This window comes from Microcaecilia unicolor, chromosome 1, assembly GCF_901765095.1.
Source record: "Microcaecilia unicolor chromosome 1, aMicUni1.1, whole genome shotgun sequence".
NCBI lineage: Eukaryota > Metazoa > Chordata > Amphibia > Gymnophiona > Siphonopidae > Microcaecilia > Microcaecilia unicolor.
The window spans coordinates 681,958,664-681,979,545 of NC_044031.1; the positions used below are offsets into that span (position 1 = coordinate 681,958,664).

The 20,882-nt window shown below is 44.1% G+C and overlaps 1 protein-coding gene across 1 annotated transcript in view; it reads right to left on the reverse strand.

The window, feature by feature from the left end:
• Positions 1-20,882, reverse strand: part of LOC115458066 (dual oxidase 1-like) — a 287,347-nt gene that overhangs the window by 260,698 nt on the left and 5,767 nt on the right. The window lies entirely within an intron of this gene.

The following is a 20,882-nucleotide window of genomic DNA, read 5'->3' on the forward strand; positions in this document are numbered from 1 at the left end:
CCAGGCCCTGCCTAACAGGGGGGCTCATAAGTAAAAGCGGCCTTGATGCTGCTATAAGGTAGACAAGTGATAAGTTGCTCCCTCCAAAAACAAAAATGGCTTGAAATCTCAACAGATCAAGCCCAAGATAACGCAAACCCCTGACTAGCCCAATCCAATCCCATCCTCTGTAGTACAGTCTTCATTGCCCTCCCCAAAGCCAGCAGGTGACACACTTTTAATTTGATGACATCCCCTGCTGCTGTGGAACCAGTGTTGCAATGATCTGTGAGATTTCATGACTCGTTTCAGGAGACTGACTCCACAACAGCAGATGATGATGTGCAGTTCAACACTTCTCATGCCCTCTGCCTGCTACAGGTTTATGAATGGGGCTGAGCTGAGCAGCTAGAGGAGCAGGTCGGATCTGAAACAGTGGCATAGCCAGGAAGGGGAGGCTGGGCTGGGCCCCCTCACCTTCAGCTTGGCCCCCCTCTGCTTTCATGGCTGGCAGGGATGCCAGACCCCACCGGCCGATCCTCTCCTGAATGAGCAGCACTTAATTCAGCAGTCACTTTTCGGCTGCTAATCCCAGCTTTCCCACACATGCTCGTTAGACCTGAACTGAGCATGTGCGGGAGAGCAGCCATTAGTGACCGAAGCACACCTGAATTAAGTGCTGCACATTCAGCACAGGCAGGACACGTCTTTGGCTCATGGAGCTTGGCATCCCTGCCAGCAAAGGTAATATTTTATTGTGGCGGGAGCTGCGGGGGTGGAGGAAGGGGGAGAGACTATCAGGCCGCCTCAGTTCACCTTTGGGAACCCCCAGTCTGAAATGAAAAGGGGGTCATATTGGGGGAGGGTTAGTCTGGAAATAATAAAAAGGGAGTCAATCCACAAAAGTTTGCTCAGGGCCCCATAAGTGGTTAAAGCAGCCCTAAATTCAACTGCAGCAAAAAGAAACAACTTTCCTTGTAGAACTCACTGAAGAGACAGCTGCAGTAACAGCTGAAGCCAGGAAGCAAAACTACAGAGACATCTATGCTGAAAGCCTAAGGGACCTGTTTACTAAGCCGCGCTGTAGGGGCGCTAACTTTTTAGCGCACGCTAACAATAGAGACACCCATTGTCTGTAGCATTAGCGCATGCTAATTTTTAGCACGTGCTAAAAAGTTTGCACGCCTACCGTATGGCTTAGTGAACAGGGCCCTAAGTTAACTGTTGCGTCAGAAATCTGTTTTTGCTTTGTTGAATATTTTATTTAGGGTATTTATTTACATGGCAAGGAGGCCCACTGTTTCTTTTAGCACTGAGATTCAGTTATAGGATATATATAGTCAAGATCAATACGAACTGACAAATTTGTGTTACTGAGCAGACAAGCACTATAATTAGGGCTTCTGATTCTAGGTGTTTATAGTTTGAAATTTTAGCTGTTTATTTTGTAGGCAATTAGGTGGTAACTCAGGGTAAAGAAAAAAAATAGGGGGTACTGGTGTATTCATGTTGTAAAAAACATTTTTTAGTAGTTTTTTAGATGGATTCTTCAGTGACGCAATGCACTATTTTCCATTGTTGCTAGCAACCCATTCTCCAACACCATCATCAGTCCCCCCCTTCTCAAAATCCCTAAACTTGTATCAGTTCCCTCTCCTCCAACTTTTACATCTACAACACACCCCTCTCTCCCAACCCCTTTTATCAACATCCCCTCCCCAACCTCCTACATCAACAACAGCTCTCTCCCAAACCCCCACATCTACAACAGCCTCTTCCTCCTACCCTTCACATCAACAACAGCCCCCTCTTTTGCAATCTCTTACATCTTTAACAGCCTCCTGAATCAGCTCCCCCTTCTCCTAACCCCAGCAGCAGTGATCTCCCCCTCCCCCCTAGCTACAACAGCAAGACATCAAGCTCTTATTTGTCCTGCTCTCTGTTGTTTCATCAGCTCTGCAGCTGGTGCCATGGAGAAGTTTTGAAAAGTAAGAACAGGAAGCTGTTCTCATGTTTTGAAACCTTTCTAGCGTTGACAGTAGAGTGGAACTCACGTTCCCACCATCGCCATGGGATCCTGCCACGGTGGCCAGCTCCAATAATGTAACCCAGCTGTGATGGCAGCTGCTGGGTGATGTCATTAGAGTGCCAAGGAACGGGTGATTTTTTAAATGGGGGGGGGGGGGGGTTCAGTTATAATTGAAATTTGAAGCCCTAATTAGTCTGTTATTGAGGTGGACTTGGGGGAAGCCACTGCTTGCCCTGGGATTGGCAGTATGGAATGTTCCTACTAATTCGGTTTCTGCCAGGTACTTGTGACCTGGATTGGCCACTGCTGGAAACAGGATACTGGGCGAGATGGACCAGTGGTCTGACCCACTATGGCTGGCTATTCTTATGTTCTTATGTTAATATAATTCAGTAATTTAAAAAAGATAACCTAATCCAGGAATGAAGATTATAGACAAGCTTTGGGGTGTGTAAGTACTGAGATGCAGATATGTGGGATGGTCCAAGGCCTTGGCAGAGTCATGGAGGACAATACCAGGGTTTCATTTTACGTAGGAGTACATGTCAGGACTTGTTATTTAGCAGAACATTTGCATGCGATATGTAGATCAAGCTAAAAATTATAATGGCTAATATTCAGCTGGCGATGGTCGGCGGTTTTTTCAAAATTATTTATTTATTTATGGTTCATTTTTACCCCACATTTTCCCACAAATGCAGACACAATGTGGCTTACATGAATTATAAAAAAAGAAGAAAAGTACAATACATGAGCGCTACTGAAGAATAAGGATGTAATGCTAACAACAGCAATAATAACTAAACAGCATAATAACTATTGCTGGCTAGATTAGCACCCAATATTCAGTGGTGGGCTATACCCAGGCACTGCCATTGAATATCCTGGCTAACAGAAAGGGCCCTGGTCACAAGAGTTTCTGAGAGTACAAGTCAGTATTTAGCCAGGGATCGCATAAGAGTTATGCGGGCCCCGGCTGAATATCGGCCGGGGCTGACATAACTTATTTTTTGTTTTAGTACTGTAATGCCCCTCCTGGCCCCCAGAAAGCCCCCTATCCCTTCTATCCTTCCCCCTGCCTGCACAATATATAACCTCTCAACCTCCCCAGCACATCACCCCCCACCCTCAACCGCCCGGCAGTCTAGGTATGCCCCCTAAGCCTACCTCTGCTCCCTGGTGGCCAAGTGGGGTGTTGGGGGAAGGAGCACAGTCCCCTCACTCCTGCCCCTTCGTGCTGGCCTAAGTAAATGGCTGCCGTAACTTCTCAAGAGTTTAAAAAAATGGTTTGGACAACAGGATGAGGATGGGATGTACAGGTTTGTAATCATTTTGACACAATATATTTGTTGTTGTTTTTTTTATTGTTTTTCATGCTTCACGAATATCAGTCTTTTTGGGGGGAAACACTTTCTGGACTGGGTGTGGATCCATCCCCGCGCAATTGGCGCTCATTACCACACTGAAAAAGCTTACAGATAAGTACTCATACATAGCGGGTTGCCTATGAGAGCTTTTCAGCTGTTAGAAGTGGACGTTATCAAATCACTAATTTAATCACTTGATTAATTTCATCAAAAAGCTATCTCAACATCTGTTTAACACCCCGCTTTAGTTTATACGGTATGAGAAACGTATATGTACATTCAATATAAGCACCTTGATTTAGTATTGACTTGGCATTAATAATGTTTGATGTAATCCTTTACAACATACTTTTTTGCTATTCATAGCATGTGTATAATTAATTAATCAAGGCTCTGTGCTGCTGGATGCTTTATAGGGTCAATATGTTTGATCCTATACAAATGAGAACGCCAAGACTGCGATGATGGTTCTCTACTCAGCCAGTCACATTTATTATGACTGACGTGTGAACTGAGCACTTTTCACAACATATTTATATTTATAATTTAATATTAGAACATATTTTAAGCATATTTTGGTAACATTTTCTTTGAAATATATATAATTGAATTAAGAGGTATAAGTTCATTTGTTTAATTTCCTATTGATATAGTTTGTGTTATACTATTTGAAACCACATTATATTTAGACAGCGAAAAGAGGAAGTTGGAAAAGGTCTGCTAGGTAACAAGGCCAGCTGGTATAGTAAAAATAACTTAGTTACAGTTTGGATATGTGATACAAAAACTGCTGAACTAGCATGAGGAGGGGGGCATGGAATTTGTGACAAAGATACGGTGGGAGAGAAGTTTCTAGTAGTTGGGTGACACAAGCATGTGTGATCAGATGATTGGATAGTGGGATGTGCTAAGATGGTAATTAATTTCTGGATTATTGTATAATACATATTGTATAAATATGAGTGGCAGACTAGGGTTTGGGGGGCTTCTTTGTTCCCAAGGCAGTGAACTGGCTTGGAGAAAAAGTGTCTCGCTAATCATTTCTTTTCTGTATTTCAGACTTGAAATAGCCTCTACTTGAGCCACTGTTTTACTTGTTTCCAGAATAAACTTTTATTTCACTTCTGAGTGAGCATTTGTCTTATTAGTGTAAGAAATCCAGGGACGTGAGCGCTCCAGCTGTAGCTGGTCGGGGTAAGTTGTGTGGGTTGATTGTCTAATGTAAGAAGACCTCCGCATTTCTTACATTGAAAGTTCATGATATGTATTTACTGATGGCTTTTATCATTGGTACCAGATTAAGCCCCATAGCTTACACTTGGTTTTTCTTCTTAAACTTTAGCTTATATATGCTGTATGCACATCGAGGTCAATATTCAGCAGCACAGCCAGCATTTAATGTTTTCACATGTTTAAATGGAATACATATTTTTTTCAGTGGCAGTGCCTAGCTATGGCATGTTTAGAAAGAGCCTAAAGACCTTACTGTTTAATAGATATGTGATTAATAATCATATGTACTTAAGCTAACCTATAACTGTTTCTGGTAAATTTGTGACATCCTGGGTAAATTGTACTTTAGTATCTTGTTGTAACCCGCTGTGAACTATTTAATATGGTATTAGCAGGCTATAAGTGGCCTAACTGTAGTATCTAGTTTTGAAAAGCCAAGTATAAACTTCAAAATGTTTAGGCTAGTCATTTAAAAGTTAGACCTACTACTTACCAGTCGGTCCTTTGATGAATTAATTATATCTTCAGCTGTTAAAGTTTCCTACTGAATTCTTTTCACCACCCTTGCTCCTGCCCTTTTTCTGAATGGATAAATTTAGTTGTTCAACGCCACCAAAATTACTCCATTAATTTGTGTGTCTTTTTGGGTTCTAGGCAGGCACATAAAATTCAAACTAAATTCAAGTTTGTCTGTAAGGAACTGACAAGATGCATGAACTGAGTAAAGTAATTTTAGTGGTGGTGTAAACTTTTTATTTCCACTCTGCTTGAATTTGTGTTCCTCCCTATTCCTCTTTCATATAAGACAAAGGATTTCTCTTTTTCATTTCCCTTTCCATTTCTCTTTCCTTAATATTTTCTTTGAAAATGTTTTTTTCGCTTAGTAAACTGCCTAGAAAGAAGCCTATTCTGTAGGGTGGCATTTCAACATTTTATTATAATTTTTAATTTTCAAATACAACCAAGACAATTCTGGACACACAGAAAATCATCGTTTAAGTGGAAACAAATCAACCATATTATCCATACAGAAAATAAGTATACCTAAGGAATAATAAACCACTATACAAAGGAATTTAAAAAAGGGGGGAGACCTGAATATTCTAGACTGGGCTTGAATGAGGAGTGGAAACCAATATAGGCTGTGATGGCTTCCTGGCTGCTTTGAAATTTTTAAATTGTTCGGGGTCTAGAAGCACATAAGATTTAGAATCTAACTTAACCAAACATTTACATGCAAATGGACTGGTGTTGGTTCCTAGATCCACCTCTTATCATCTACTTATAAAATGACCACAATTGTCAGTTGAGGCACTAGAGATTTTTAAAGAAGGGTTTTATGCAATCAGGGTGGTTGCTGACTTCACAGATTCTTTTTGAATATGGGCCTGTCAGTACAGGACACGCCACTGAGTCACTGCATTGCTCTTGTAAACAGAGACTGATTCACAACCGTTTTAATACCAGTGCAGGGGTTCTCAACCCAGTCATTGGATGCACCTAGCCAGTCTACTTTTCAGAACCAATGATCAATATGCATAAGAAAGATTTGCATACAAAGGGGGCAGTGCCTATCCTGAAAATTAGACTGAAGGGATTTCTGCCGAGCACCACTGGGCTAAGGTATTAGTCCCTCCGTTTAAGGATTATTGAGAACTACATGATAAGCGAGAAAGATGCAATATAATAAATTATTTAGGGGTCCTTTTACTAAGCTGTATTAAGAATGGGTTTAGTGTGTCCTTATGTGGGCCTTTCCTGCACACTAAGTCCATTTCTAGTGTGGTTGTCAAAAAGTGCTTTTTTTTCAATTTGTGTCATTAATGACCATGCGCTAATGTTAGCAATAGTGCTTGGTCATTTAAAAATTTACCATGGGAGCACTTACCAATTCCTATTTAGATGGCATTAAGGGCTCCTGCATTATAGATACACTAACCAGTTAGCATGGAGGTAATGTGCTTGTGCTAGCTGATTAGCGTATCCTTGCACGTTCTCTGCCACTGACAGACCCCAATCCAAAAAAATAATTACCGCTCGGTTAGCACGCACAGATGGCAAAACTAAAGCGGAATGTTTTAGTGCGTTCTGTTTTAGGTCTTTTTTCTGCATTAGGCACATGTTAACACTGCAGCTTAGTAAAAGGACCCCTTACTGCTCTGTTATTAACTGAGCAGCTCTTTTACGAAGCGGCGGTAAGCCCGTCTCAAGATTGCTGGTCTTCTTAGCTTGCAGGCATTGATGGTTGTAAAGGAAACACAGGCTTGCTGCCTACACCACACCTTTTGCAATATGTCCCACCTCTTGGAGACACACTAGTTGAGAACCACTTGTATAGAGTCACTATCGTAGCATGGTCATATCAAGGACTTCATTCCAACTACTTTTCCATTTTAGGGGTCCTTTTACAAAGGCGTGCTGAAAAATGGCTTAAGGTAGTATAGGCATGGGTTTTGGGCATGTGCCAATCCATTTTTTAGCGCACCTGTAAAAAAAAGGCCTTTTTTTTTGCTGAAAATTGAGATGCGGCAAAATCAAAATTGCCACGCGTCCATTTTGGGTCTCAGACCTTACCACCAGCCATTGACCTAGCGGTAAAGAATCCGGGTGGTAATGACCTACACGCACCAAAAGCCACTTGGGAAAATTTTTAAAAAATTTCAGATGCACGTAGCGGATGCGCGCCAAAATTTAAATTACTGCAAGGACCACGAAGTAACTGGGTGGTAACTCCAATTAGGAGCATGTTTGGCATACATAGGCACCTACGCGGCTTAGTAAAAGGAACCCTTAGTGAACCACTTGCCGCATGGCCATTTTGGGGGGGGGGGGAGCACTTACTGCAATCTATTGAGGTGGTGGTAAGGGCTCCTGTGCTAACCCAGCGGTAACCAGGCAGTGAGCGGCACTGCCTGATTACCACTGGCTACACACTGGCACTACAAAAACTGAAATATGTATGCAGTGCCGGAAATGGTGTGTACTGGGGGAGGGAACTACTGCTGGGCTGCTGTGATAGCCTGGCAGTACTTCCCTTTTAGCGAGAGGTAAGTTTGGTGTCTAGGGGGCCCTTTTACTAACCCGTACCAAAATGAGACTACTGCCAGGCCAGCGCACTCTCCTGGCAGTAATTTCAGATTTAGCGCACACCCATAACGCCTGGATGAATTATTAATTTTATTTCCTCCTACACACGCTGGTTCTGGTGGTAATTGGCACTTGGCACGCACCAACCGGTCACTGCACATGTAGCATGTGAGCCTTTTCTGCTAGATCAATGGGTGGTGTTAAGGGCTCAGGCCAGTTTTGGGTGCACGCTAGTTTCATTTTTACGTCAAGCCCTTTTCTCGTTCCATTTAAAAAAACCCCATTTTTTGTAGATGTGCTAAAAACTGGCTCGGCGCGCACCCAATACATGCACCTACACTACCGCAGGCCACTTTTTACTGTGGCTTAGTAAAAGCGCCCCTAGGTCTTACAGAGTGAAACAAAAAGGGGCATTATCAAGTAGCTGGACAAATCCTTGTGGAGTCCCACAAAGATCTCCAGTATCACCTATGCTATTTAATGTTTTTCTACACTCTCTGGGGTTACATATTACATACAGTTACGCTGATATCACTGTTTTGACTCCAATATATTCATCTATTTGATTTCATCAGGTGTTCATAGATGTTTAACATTAATCAGCTCTTGGATGTTATGATACAGTCTGAAGTTAAATACTGATAAGACCAAAATTTTACTTTTTGACAATAATCCTGACCCTCAAGTGGATCATATACTAATAGGTCAAACTAAGTATACTCTGTCCCCTGTAATAAAGATACTAGGGCTTTATGTCAACCAAAATCTCTCTCTTGATTCTCAAATTAAAGCTCTGACAGCTTTTTTCCTTGTGTGAAATTTAAGATGCATAAGAGTTTAAATTTTTTTTTTAATTTGAACAGTTTAGATTAGTTGTACAGGTGCTATGTTTGTCCAAATTGGATTACTGCAACCTAATCTACTTGGGTGCAGCTAAACAAGTTATCCGGTGTATGCAAACAATTCAGAACACTGCAATAAGATTGATTTTTTTTTCTTTAAAGACCCAGGAGAAAATCTCTTTATACCTCATTGAATTGCACTAGTTGCCTGTGGAGGCAATGATTAGGTTCAAATTCTGCTTTTAATACAAAATTCTGAAAGGTGAATGTCCAAGCTCTTTGATAATCATGTAGATTTTCTCTCTAAAACTAGACAGAACAATGTGCCATAATTTACTTAATGCTTTTCCATATATTAAGGGTGTAAAGAGATTTACAATATTTGATGGACTTTTAGCAGTTCAAACATCTAGGCTTTAGAGTGATTTTTATATTTGTTTTACTGTACAGTCATCCAATTCTCAAAATGTGAAAACCCATCTTTTTAAGAGATTTGTTTAAAATTAGTTCGATGTCAATTATTTGGGTTTGTAATATTCCTACCAAGATATTGTCTTTTGTTTTTTCTTATTGTAAGCCATTAAGACCCTGGAGGTTTCAGTGGTGTAGAAATACATTGTAATTGTAAGACGGATCTGTGTGTATAGTGCAGAGGCACAAGGGTGAATTCACATCAAAGAGAAGCCAGGCAAAGAAAGAGCACCAGCAGGGCACATGAGTGACCAACGCATATTCCAGAAGAGAAAGAAAATGGCAAATGCCAGTACTGTGGGAGCAATTACTTCTAGTTTAGGGAGCAGTGTCCAACATTTAGGGGCCCCTTTCACTAAGCCACGTAGGCACCTATGCCTGCCCAACGCGTGCCGAATTGGATTTACCGCCCGGTTACCACGTGGCCCTTGTGGTAATTTCAATTTTGGCACACAGCCGCTACGCGCGTCTGAAAAATGTTTTTTATTTTCTGGTGCGCGGTAGCTACGTGCATAGACCATTACCGCCCGGTGAGACCTTACCGCTAGGTCAGTGGCTTGCAATAAGATCTCAGACCCAAAATGGATGCACGGCAATTTTCATTTTGCCACACATCCGTTTTCGGGGGAAAAAAGGCTTTTTTTTGTAGGTGCGCTAAAAAATAATTCTGCGCGCGCCCAAAACATGGGTCTACATTACCACAGGCCATTTTTCAGCGCACCTTAGTAAAAGGACCCCTTAGAGAGATATGCAAAAAATACAAGAAAAAAACAGAAATCAAATAGTGCTAAAGGTATAGATGGTGAAAGAGCACATTTGATCACTAGCATATATGTAAGGTGTGCAGGACAGGAGCACAATGTTCATGCCACCAGCCTGAACACAGAAATACAGCCAGGCAAGGAGGTCTGTGCCAGCTGGACTGAGGGTCAGCATGTAGTCGAAGAGCATACAAGAATTGCTGTAAGATAACATAAACTAGGAATCCTCCACTGCAAAAAGAAAGTAAACCAAACTACAATGGTATGACAGCTCCTGTATATTGCCTATAGAACAATGCACTTCCCACTGCAGGTACAAAAGGCAAGGATTACCATCTGCAATTTCAAATAGTGCAAGGTGTGCACAAGCCACTGCTGTAGGGTTGTCAACTTTTTGTCAAAGAAATCTAACACAGGCTCTGCCCTTGTCCCAGCCCCATGCCCCACCCCATACCACACCTACTGTTGGAATCTTTTTCCTGCCAACCCTATACCCAAATAGCCACACTAGGGTTGTCATCTCAGAAAAAAAAAACCTGCCACGTGTTTGTACATTTATTTCACAAACTTTACATAACGGTAACCAAACTTTAAAAAAGAAAACAAACCCCACACATGCCAGACCTATATAGAAAACCAATCATAATAAAGCATCACTAACATCTAGCATGGGACAGAGGAGTAGCCTAAGGGTTAGAGCACCAGGCTGGTAATCAAAAGGGCCAAGTTCAAATCCCACAATGGCTCCCAGTGGTCTTAGGCAAGCCACTTAACCCTCCATTGACTCAAAGGTGGCACTAGCAACCTCACCCTATTTAAGGCCTGCCATCAAAACCATCACAATTGCAGTGGTCCAATAAACCTTTTAGAGCTTGTTGCTTGTGGGCAACAGGGACTTGAAAGAGAAAATGTTCAGGACTCAAAATAGCAAAAACCCTACCTATAAAAAAAGGCAGCAGCACCATAGAATACTAAAACGTATTTATGTTTACTGTAAAATTTGATGTACTGCCTTTGCTAATAAAAGGCCAATGCAGTTTACAAAACAAATTTCTCACAATAAAAATGGAAAGGAACTCCAATTAAAACAGGACAGACCATACATTAACATATTATATACAACATTGAATTCAAGGCAAAATAACATATATATATATATACTTCTTACTGAAAAAACCCCAAAACAAGTCAGACTGCTACAGAAACTAAACACTAGCAAAATACCGTACTTTGGTTGGCTGATGCCATTCAAGTTTTGCAACCAGTTGATCTGGAGGGGCATAATCGAACGGCGCCAGCCAAATAGATGGCCGGCCATCTATTTGGCTGGCGCCGCAAAGAGCAGTTCCGAACCGTATTATCGAAAAAGATGACCGGCCATCTTTCATTTTGATAATACGGTTGGGGCCGGCCAAATATCAGAGATGGCCAGGTTTGAGATGGCCGGCATTGGTTTTCGCTGATAATGGAAACAGAAGCCGGCGATCTCAAACCCAGCCAAATCCAAGGCATTTTGTCATGGGAGGAGCCAGCATTTGTAGTGCACTGGTCCCCCTCACATGCCAGGACACCAACCGGGCCCCCTAGGGGGCACTGCACTGGAGTTCAAAAATTGCTTCCAGGTGCATACCTCCCTTACCTTGGGTGCTGAGCCCCCCCAAATCCCCCCAAAACCAACTCCCCACAATTGTACACCATTACCATAGCACTTAGGGGTAAAGGGGGATGCCTACATGTGGGTACAGTGGGTTTTGGGGGGGGGGGTTGAAGGGCTCCCATTTACCATCACAAGTGTAACAGGTAGGAGGGGGGATGGGCCTGGTTCCACCTGCCTGAAGTGCACTGCACCCACAAAAAACTGCTCCATGGACCTGCATACTGCTGTCAGGGAGCTGGATATAACATTTCAGGCTGACATAGAGGCTGGAAAAAAAGTTAAAAAAAATTTTTTGGGGTGGGAGGGGGTTGGTGACGGTGGTCACTTGATCAGTTGGGGCACCTTTTTGAAGGCTGGTCCTAAAAAAAAAAAAGGGACCAAGTGAAGCCGGCGAAATGCTCATCAGGGCCAGCTTTCTTTTTTTTCCATTTTCGGGCGAAGCCGGCCATCTCCTGACCACGCCCCCATCCCACCCCCGTGCAGCCTTTGCTACCCTACCGATACGCCCCCTTGAAGTTTGGCCGACTCCATGACGGAAAGCAGTTGGCGTCGGCCAAAATCAGCTTTCCATTATACCGATTTGGCCAGGTTCAGGAGATCGCCGGCCATCTCCTGATTTGTGTCGGAAGATGGCCGGCGATCTCCTTCCAAAATAAGCTGGCTAGTCACAAAATGCCTCTATACTGATAAAATCCCTTAATTGCATCATGCTTTTAGAGAATTAAGGGGTCCTTTTACAAAGATGCACTGAAAAATGGCCTGCGGTATTGTAGACATGTGTTTTGGGAGTGCGCAGAATCATTTTCCGGTGCACCTGTAAAAAATGCCTCTTTTTTGCCGAAAATGGACGAGTGGCACAATCAAAATTGCCACGCGTCCATTTTGGGTCTGAGACCTTACCGCCAGCCATAGACATAGAGGTAAAGAATTTGGGTGGTAATGACCTACGCGTGTCAGATGTCATTTGGTGCTCGTCCGTTACGCGTGCCAGAAATTAAAAAATATTTTTCAGACGTGCATAGTGGATGCATGCCAAAATTGAAATTATCACAAGGGCCACGCGGTAACCGGACAGTAACTCCAATTTGGTATGCGTTCGCCTGGCGTGGGCGCCTACGCGGCTTAGTAAAAGGGGCCCTAAGATTTTAGCATTTATAATGCTGTCTGTTTCTTGGAGAGGTAGTAATCTAGACAAGAGACTGCTATAGGAGGAACAAGGTACAATTTTTGAACTGAACACTCAGATACCAAGTGGTTTGAATAGTGAGATAAATAACATTGTATTTCTTTAAGTTTTAATTTCTTTGCATGCTACACCGTGGATATAGACAGAGAAAAATTCATGGATGTTTTAACCTTTGAGGATTTATTAAGCTTAATGATTGGGGTTAAGCCTCCCTCTGTTTATTTCTATTTGTTCTGTTGATAGTATTTGATGTAATAAGTAGGGATGGGCAACGATTAAAGATTTTGACCATACAGTTAATCAGGCTTAATTGAGGCATGCATTTTGGGCAATAGAAAATAGTTTCAGTCAACAAAAATTGTCCATTCAATAAAAACACTTACAAAAATATATAACAGTGTCATTGAAAACATATGTAAAATGAACAATAAAATTACAAATCATATACAAATTGTGATACAGAGCGTCAAATTACTGAGGGGCCCTTTTACAAAGGTGCATAAGGGCCTACGCGTGCAACACATATCAAATTGGCACAGTAGGTCCCAGTTCAGTCTTAGAAAAATAAATAAATAAATAAATAAATAAATAAAAGAGAGAGAAGCAAGCATTATTAACTAGTTTCCGTGGAGGGGCATTTTCAAAAGAAACATCCAAGTTGCGATTTGGACATCTTTGCAAAACGTTGAAATCCAGGGGCAGGGAAACCCGTATTTTTGAAAAAAGATGGACATCCATCTTTCGTTTCAAAAATACCATCAGAGACGTCCAAATCCCTAAATTTGGACGTCTCTAGATTTGGATGTCCTTGGATCTGGACGTTTTTGACTTTCGGCGATTTTCGAAACCAAAGACGTCCATGTCAAAAATGTCCAAATGCAAGCCATTTGGATGTGCAAACTGGTCCCCCTGACATGCCAGGTCACCAACCAGGCACCCTAGGGGGCACTGCAATGGACTTCATAAATTGCTCCCAGGAACATAGCTCCCTTACCTTGTGTGCTGAGCCCCCCCCCCCAAAACCCCAAACCCACTACCCACAACTGTACACCACTACCATAGCCCTTACAGGTGAAGGGGGCACCTTTATATGGGTACAGTGGGTTTGTGGTGGGTTTTGGAGAACTCACTGTTTCTGCCACAAATGTAACAGGTAAGGGGGGTATGGGCCTGGGTCCACCTGTCTGAAGTGCACTGCAGTACCCACTAAAACTGCTCCTGGGAGCTTCATGTGCTGTCATGGACCTGAGTTTGACATATGAGGCTGGCACGAAATATTTTTAAAGATGTTTTTTGACGGTGGGAGGGGGTTAGTGACCACTGGGAGAGTAATGAGAGATCATCCCCAATTCCCTCCGGTGGTCATCTGGTCATTTTGGGCAACATTTTGTGCCTTATTCATTAAAAAAACACGTCCAGGTGAAAACGTCTAAGTGTTCATCAGGGACGTCCTTGCTTTTTTAGATTATGGGTCAAAGACGTCCAAGTGTTAGGCACACCCAAATCCCGCCTTCATTACGCCTCCGACACACCCCCTTGAAATTTGGACGTCCTTGCGATGGACTGCAGTTGGAGACATCCCCCGCTGAAGCACATCATGCTCATCACCTGGGGATGCATGGAGCAATCGCGTGTCTCCATTGGTCCCCTGCCCCGGAACAGGAAGTAACGTCAGAGGAGGCAGAGAACTGGTGGATCAAACAGCTGCATGACTGCTCTGTAGAGAATGACGCGGGAACAAAGTTTGTCCCCGTCCCCACGAACTCTATCCCCATCCCCGCTCCATCCCCATGAACACTGTCCCCATCCCTGCCCTGTCCCCGCGAACTCTGTCCCTATCCACAGAAGCCTCGGTGTTTAATCACACTTAAGATTTACCTTTGGGTTTAAAAAGCAAAATCATGTGCATGTAAGGACTGCATACACGAATTAAAACAAATGCCCTTAAAATGTAATAATACTGGACTGGTCTGGCAAGCAATAATGAAACAGTGATGGAATATTCATTCACGTAAGAAGCAATAATGAGCACTAATTTTTCTAATCATTCTACAACTCCAAGCACATTTAATTCTTTTCTCACTATACAAAACAGGGAACCACAGAAAAACTGACACAGAGATCTCACTCAAGAAAGCCAGGTAAACACTGGTAAAAGAGAAACAGAAATGTATTTTCTCCTGCACTCTGCAAAATACAAAAATAGAAAAAACGTACATTTCACAAAGCAGGCACATCTCGGTCCTTAAAAAGTATTAAATAAAAATATTTCTTTTCTACCTGACTTGTCTGAGCACTTTATTTTTCTAATTGTGATGGTCCCAGTCTCTTTTCCATGTGTCCGTCTTCTCTAAATTCTTTTCCACGTTGGCGTTTCCATTTCTTCTCTCTCCTCTTGGCTTTGTCCTTTCCTTCTCTACATCTGTCTGGCAGTGACCTTTCATTTATTTTAGTTACATTTGTACACTGGGCTTTCCCACTCATGGTAGGCTCAATGCGGCAGGCAATGGAGGGTTAAGTGACTTGCCCAGAGTCACAAGGAGCTGCCTGTGCCGGGAATCAAACTCAGTTCCTCAATTCCCCAGGACCAAAGTCCACCACCCTAACCACTAGGCCACTCCTCCACTCCATGTCTCCCCCCCCCTTATTTGTGTTTATCCCCCTTTCTCTCAGCTTAGTCTCTGTTTCACTTCTCATCTACCTACTAGCTTTTACCATTGCTCCCTCTGTCTCTCACTTAATATCCAGTCTCCTAAACCCCTATCTTTTTTCACCCACTTCCTTAGCCCTCATTCCCATCCTATTAGCCCTCATCTACCCTCCACTGGATCTCATCACCCTATCAGTCCCCAGCTCCATCCATTTCTCTCTTTCATTCCCTTGCTTCCAAGGCCCTATACCCCATGCCCTTCCTTCCTCTTCCCCCTTGCAAGGTCATGTCACTCTCCTTCCCTCCCTTCTTCCTTCCCTCCAAGGTCCGGTGTCACTTTCCCTCCCTCTCCCCCTCCACAAAGTCTGGTGTTACTTTCACTCCCCCCTCCCCACAAGGTCTTGTGTCGCTTTCCATCCCTCCCCCCCCCCCCACAGGGTCGGTGTCACTCTCCCTCCCTACGTTCCCACAGGGTCCGGTGTTGCTCGCTCTCCCACCCTCCTCCCGCTGCTGCCGCCATCGGGTCCTCTATTGCATTCTCCTTCCCCCCCGGCAAGCTCTGGTGTCACTCCTGCACCTCTCCGCTGTGCTCCCGCTGCAGCCTTTCCATCCTCTGGACTGCCAGCAGCTTTAGCAATGTAAGCACGTTGCCATTGTGCGCCGGGAAGCCTTCTCTCTGCAGCGAGCAGAAACAGGAAGTCACAATAGAGAGAAGGCTTCCAGGCTGCATGAAGGCAGCGTGCTTACATTGCTAATGCTGCCCAGCAGCCCAGAAGATGGTAAGGCTGCAGTGGGAGCACAGCGGAGAGGTGCAGGAGTGACACTGGAGCTTGCAGAGGGGGAGGGAGAGTGCGATACAGGACCAGACGGCGGGGGGGGGGGGGGCAGGGAGAGCAAGCAAACAACACTGGGCTTGGAAGGAAGGGAGGGAGGACGAGAAAAAGGTAGGTGTCTGTTGTACCGCGGGTGCAGGGGTTATTACTGCTCCTGCAGGGCGAGGAAATAACCTCTTTTTTGCACCCGCAGTAAAACTGAAAATTTTCCCTATTCCTGTGGTTTTACTGCGGATTACTGCAGTTTACCGCAATTACCCTCTCCTGTGCACTCTCTTACTGCCTGCACCAGGAGTGGAGCACCCCCACTGCCCCTCCCTTGGTACGCTACTGTGGGTGGTGATTCCTAATTCAGAACCCAGCAGTCTGTATTTGTGGTTGGGATTATTTGTCCCTATGTACATCACTTTGCCCTTGTCCATATTAAATTTCATCTGATATTTAGAAGTTGAGTCTCCTAGTCTCACAAGATCCTTATAAGTACATAAGTATTGCCATACTGGGAAAGACCAAAGGTCCATCGAGCCCAGCATCCTGTTTCCAACAGTGGCCAATCCAGGTCAGAAATATCCGGCAAGATCCCAAAAATGTACAACACATTTTATACTGCTTATCCCAGAAATAGTGGATTTCCCCAAGTCCATTTAATAACGGCCTATGGACTTTTCCTTTAGGAAGCCGTACAAACCTTTTTTAAACTCTGCTAAGCTAACTGCCTTTACTGCATTCTCTGGCAACGAATTCCACGTTGAGTGAAGAAAAATTTTCTCTGATTCGTTTTAAATTTTCTACATTGTAGCTTCATCAAATCCCCCCTAGTGCTAGTTTTTTTTTTGGAAAGCGTGAACAGATGCTTCACATCTACCCGTTCAACTCCACTCATCTTTCTGCAAATCCTCACAATTCTCAGACATTTTGTTGGTGCTTCTTTGCCTGTGCTTCGAGTATAACATCTTTATGTCACTGTTGGTGCTGCTTTGCCTCTCTCATAATAGCTTGGGGTCTTCATACCAATATCTTGGAGTGCAGTTGCCTCAGTGGCTGATGTGTGCCAGCAAAACTTTAGGCTAGTTAACATTAAAAATGGATGGAAAACCCCACTACTAAAGCACAACATTGCTTTTTCCCATAGTCTTTAGTGAAACTAAATGGAAGGAATCAAAACAAAATTTTGGAATTGGAAAACTGAGCTAAAATTCTTTTTCTAAACACAGCCAGACAGGCAGAATGGAACAAAGACAAGGTTAGCATTGTAACGTGAAGGGGCATAATTGAACGGGGCCGGCCATCTACGTGGCCGGCCACGTAAAGCGGCATACCCGACTGCATTATCGAAACAAGATGGCCGGCCATCTTTTGTTTCGATAATATGGTCGGGGCCAGCCAAATCTCAACATTTGGGCCAGCGTTAGAGATGGCCACCATTGGTTTTTGGCGATAATGGAAACTAATGGCGGCCATCTCAAACCCGGCAAAATCCAATGCATTTGGTCATGGGAGGAGCCAGCATTTGTAGTGCACTGGTCCCCCTCACATGCCAGGACACCAACCGGGCACCCTAGGGGGCACTGCAGTGGACTTCAGAAAAAGCTCCCAGGTACAAATCTCCCTTACCTTGTGTTCTGAGCCCCTCAAAACCTCCCCAAAACCCATTACCCACAACTGTGCACCACTGCCATAGCCCTTATGGGTGAAGGGGGCACCTAGATGTGGGTACAGTGGGTTTGTGGTGGGTTTTGGAGGGCTCCCATTTACCACCACAAGTGTAACAGGTAGGGGGGGATGGGCCTGGGTCCGCCTGCCTGAACTGCACTGCAGTACCCACTAAAAACAGCTCCAGGGACTTGCATAATGCTGTCAGGGAGCTGGGTATGACATTTGAGGCTGGCATAGAGGCTGGCACAAAAATGTAAAAAAAAATTTTGGGGGGGTGGGAGGGGGTTGGTGACCACTGGGGGAGTAAGGGGAGGTGATACCCGATTCCCTCCGGTGGTCATCTGGTCAATTGGGGCACTTTTTTGAGACTTGGTCCTAAAAATAAATGGACCAAGTAAAGCCGGCCAAGTGCTCGTCAGAGCCAACCTTCTTTTTTCCATTATCGGCCGAAGCTGGCCATCTCGTAACCACGCCCCCGTCCCGCCTTCTGTACCCTGCCGACACGCCTCCTTTTACTTTGGCCGGCCCTGCGACGGAAAGCAGTTGAAGCTGGCCAAAATCGGCTTTCGATTATACCGATTTGGCCTGGTTTAGGAGATGGCCGGCCATCTCCCGATTTGTGTCGGAAGATGGCCGGCCATCTCCTTCGAAAATAAGCAGGATAGTAACATAGTAATGTGAGTAATATAGTAAATGGCGGCAGATAAAGACCTGTACGGTCCATCCAGTCTGCCCAACAAGATAAACTCACTTACATGGTATGTGATACTTTATATGTATGCCCGTGTTTGATTTGTCCTTGCCTTTCTCAGGGCACAGACCGTAGAAGTCTACTCAGCACTGTTCTTGTACTAAGTTCTTATGTATATATTAATGATTGTACCAATAGTCTGAATATTTCTGATGAGAAATAGGGTCTGACTGCCCTATTCAAAATGAAGTTAGCGGAGTTCAAGGTGACATGACACCCTGAGAGGCTTCTCTCTACTCAAGACTATCTCTGCTTCAGGAGGCAGGTAAAAGCTTGGCTCTCCTCCCAGACCTTTACTGGAAGAAGCAGCTAACTAGCCAATCACACACACACACACACACACACACACACTCACACACACACACGCGCGGACTAACACCAGCTGTGCATATTGTAGCAGGAGGTACTTATCAACTCCTGTCCTAGCTGAGGTTATATTCAAGCACCTTTCTGACTTCATGTGCAACTTTCATTAAATCAGTCTCCTTATTTTCTAACTCCTGTTAATCTGTTTTATCTATCTATATATGTTCCATCTTTGTTTATACCCTATCCTGTCTGTTAAAATATTTTATAGCATATTGTGTTGACATTGTAATGTAGCATACTCTATCATACCTTGTATTGTTATTTGAATATTTTTACTGCTGTAATTGTCAATTGCCTATGTTTGACTTATTCTTGCTGTACATCCCTTAGGTGAATTTCTTCAAAAAGTGAATATAAAAATGTCATTGAGTAGCCAAACACTAAGGGGCCCTTTTACTAAGCGGTGGTAAACCCAATGTGGGCTTACCATGTGCCAATCTGGAACTCTCACTGGACTACCACAGGACCCCGGTGGTAGTTCCCACCTCTAGCATGCACCATTTCTGGCGCTACAAAAATACATCCTTAACCAGCAACGCTGCTGAGTTGGCATGGGAGCCCTGACTGCTACCTCAACAGGTAAGTGCTCTACCCCGAAATGGCCACATGGTAAGTGTTTCACTTATTGCACGGCCATTAACCCTTGGAGCAGGGACCTGTTTGACCAGGCATGCCCTCCCCCCTCCCACTTACTTTGCTCCCCCCCCCCCCCATCCTTCATCAATCAATAACTCTTCTGCACACAATTGTGGGATAACCATAGGCTGCAGCTTGATTTATTAACAATTTAAAACTTTCAATTAACATCAGTAAAGGATAACCCCAACCCCAAGCTACAGCTGTCAAAGCATAACATTAGCAGCTGCCCCCCTCCGCCGCTCGCCTTGATAGCAAAGCAGCAACTTCCACTTCCTGCTGTCACCGCAACTCTTCCTCTTCCTGGCTCCACCCTAACAGTAAGAGCCCTGGCCTGTGTGGACCTCCACACATTTATTCCGGGTCACCCGACTCGCCTTTAATGCCCTGGCTCATCCCCATGAGCCATTGCTCCTGTAGCTCGGGTTTTTGCCGCTGCGACAAATCCAATGCCATTCACCTGAAAAACAGAATTCTACAACACAACAAAGGAAGCCTCACCCCCTCAATTAAATGTGAGGGCGGGAGGGAGGGCAAAGCTGCCTCCAAGGTTCAGGAAACACCCTGAGCCTTGGAGGAAGCCCAGCCTTTATTCCCTCCCTATTGCCCAGCTCCCGGCAACCTCTCCTCCAATCGGAAGCAAGAATCAGGCTCAAGGGCTGGCTGGCTTCTTTTTAGCCAACCAATCCTTCCAACCTCCGAGACCTCCGGCAGAGTACACTAACCCCCCCTTCCACGCACTCTCTCCTTCCTGCCCAGAACCTTCCCGAACGGGCCCAGCCCTCGTTTAACTGGGCCCGTCAAGACAAGCTCTCAGGCCTTTCTTTCTTTCTTCCAAAAAAAGACAGCCTTTTACCCACTGCAATATAATGGGGGGCCTCAGCATGCATCAAAAACACGCACTGATTCTAGCACAGGCCCCTTTTTACCGCAGCTTAGTAAAAGGACTCCTAAGGCTATAAAGGGGGAATTCTATAAATAGTGCTCAAAAACAGGCATTAAAAAAGTTGTGCTAAGCACTGTTCTTCAAAGGGGGTGTTCTCTTTATAGAATAATACATAATACTGTTTCCCATGCTGGACTGACATCTAAGGTAGGCGTGCCTGCTCAGTATTCTATAACTAAGTGCATAACTTTTTTGGAGTGCCCCTGACATACCCATGACTGTCCTGTGTCCACACCCCTTTTTGGATATGTAATATGGGAGTTAGGTGCCCTGCCTCTAGAATGGCACACAGCCAGATGTACATGAAAATCTTAATGAATGCCAATTAACATCAAATAATTGTTTGACACCCAATTATTAATGGTTAAGAGCTCGTTAGCCAATGAATTTGTGCACACATACCAAATTTGGGCACCGAATATAGAATCC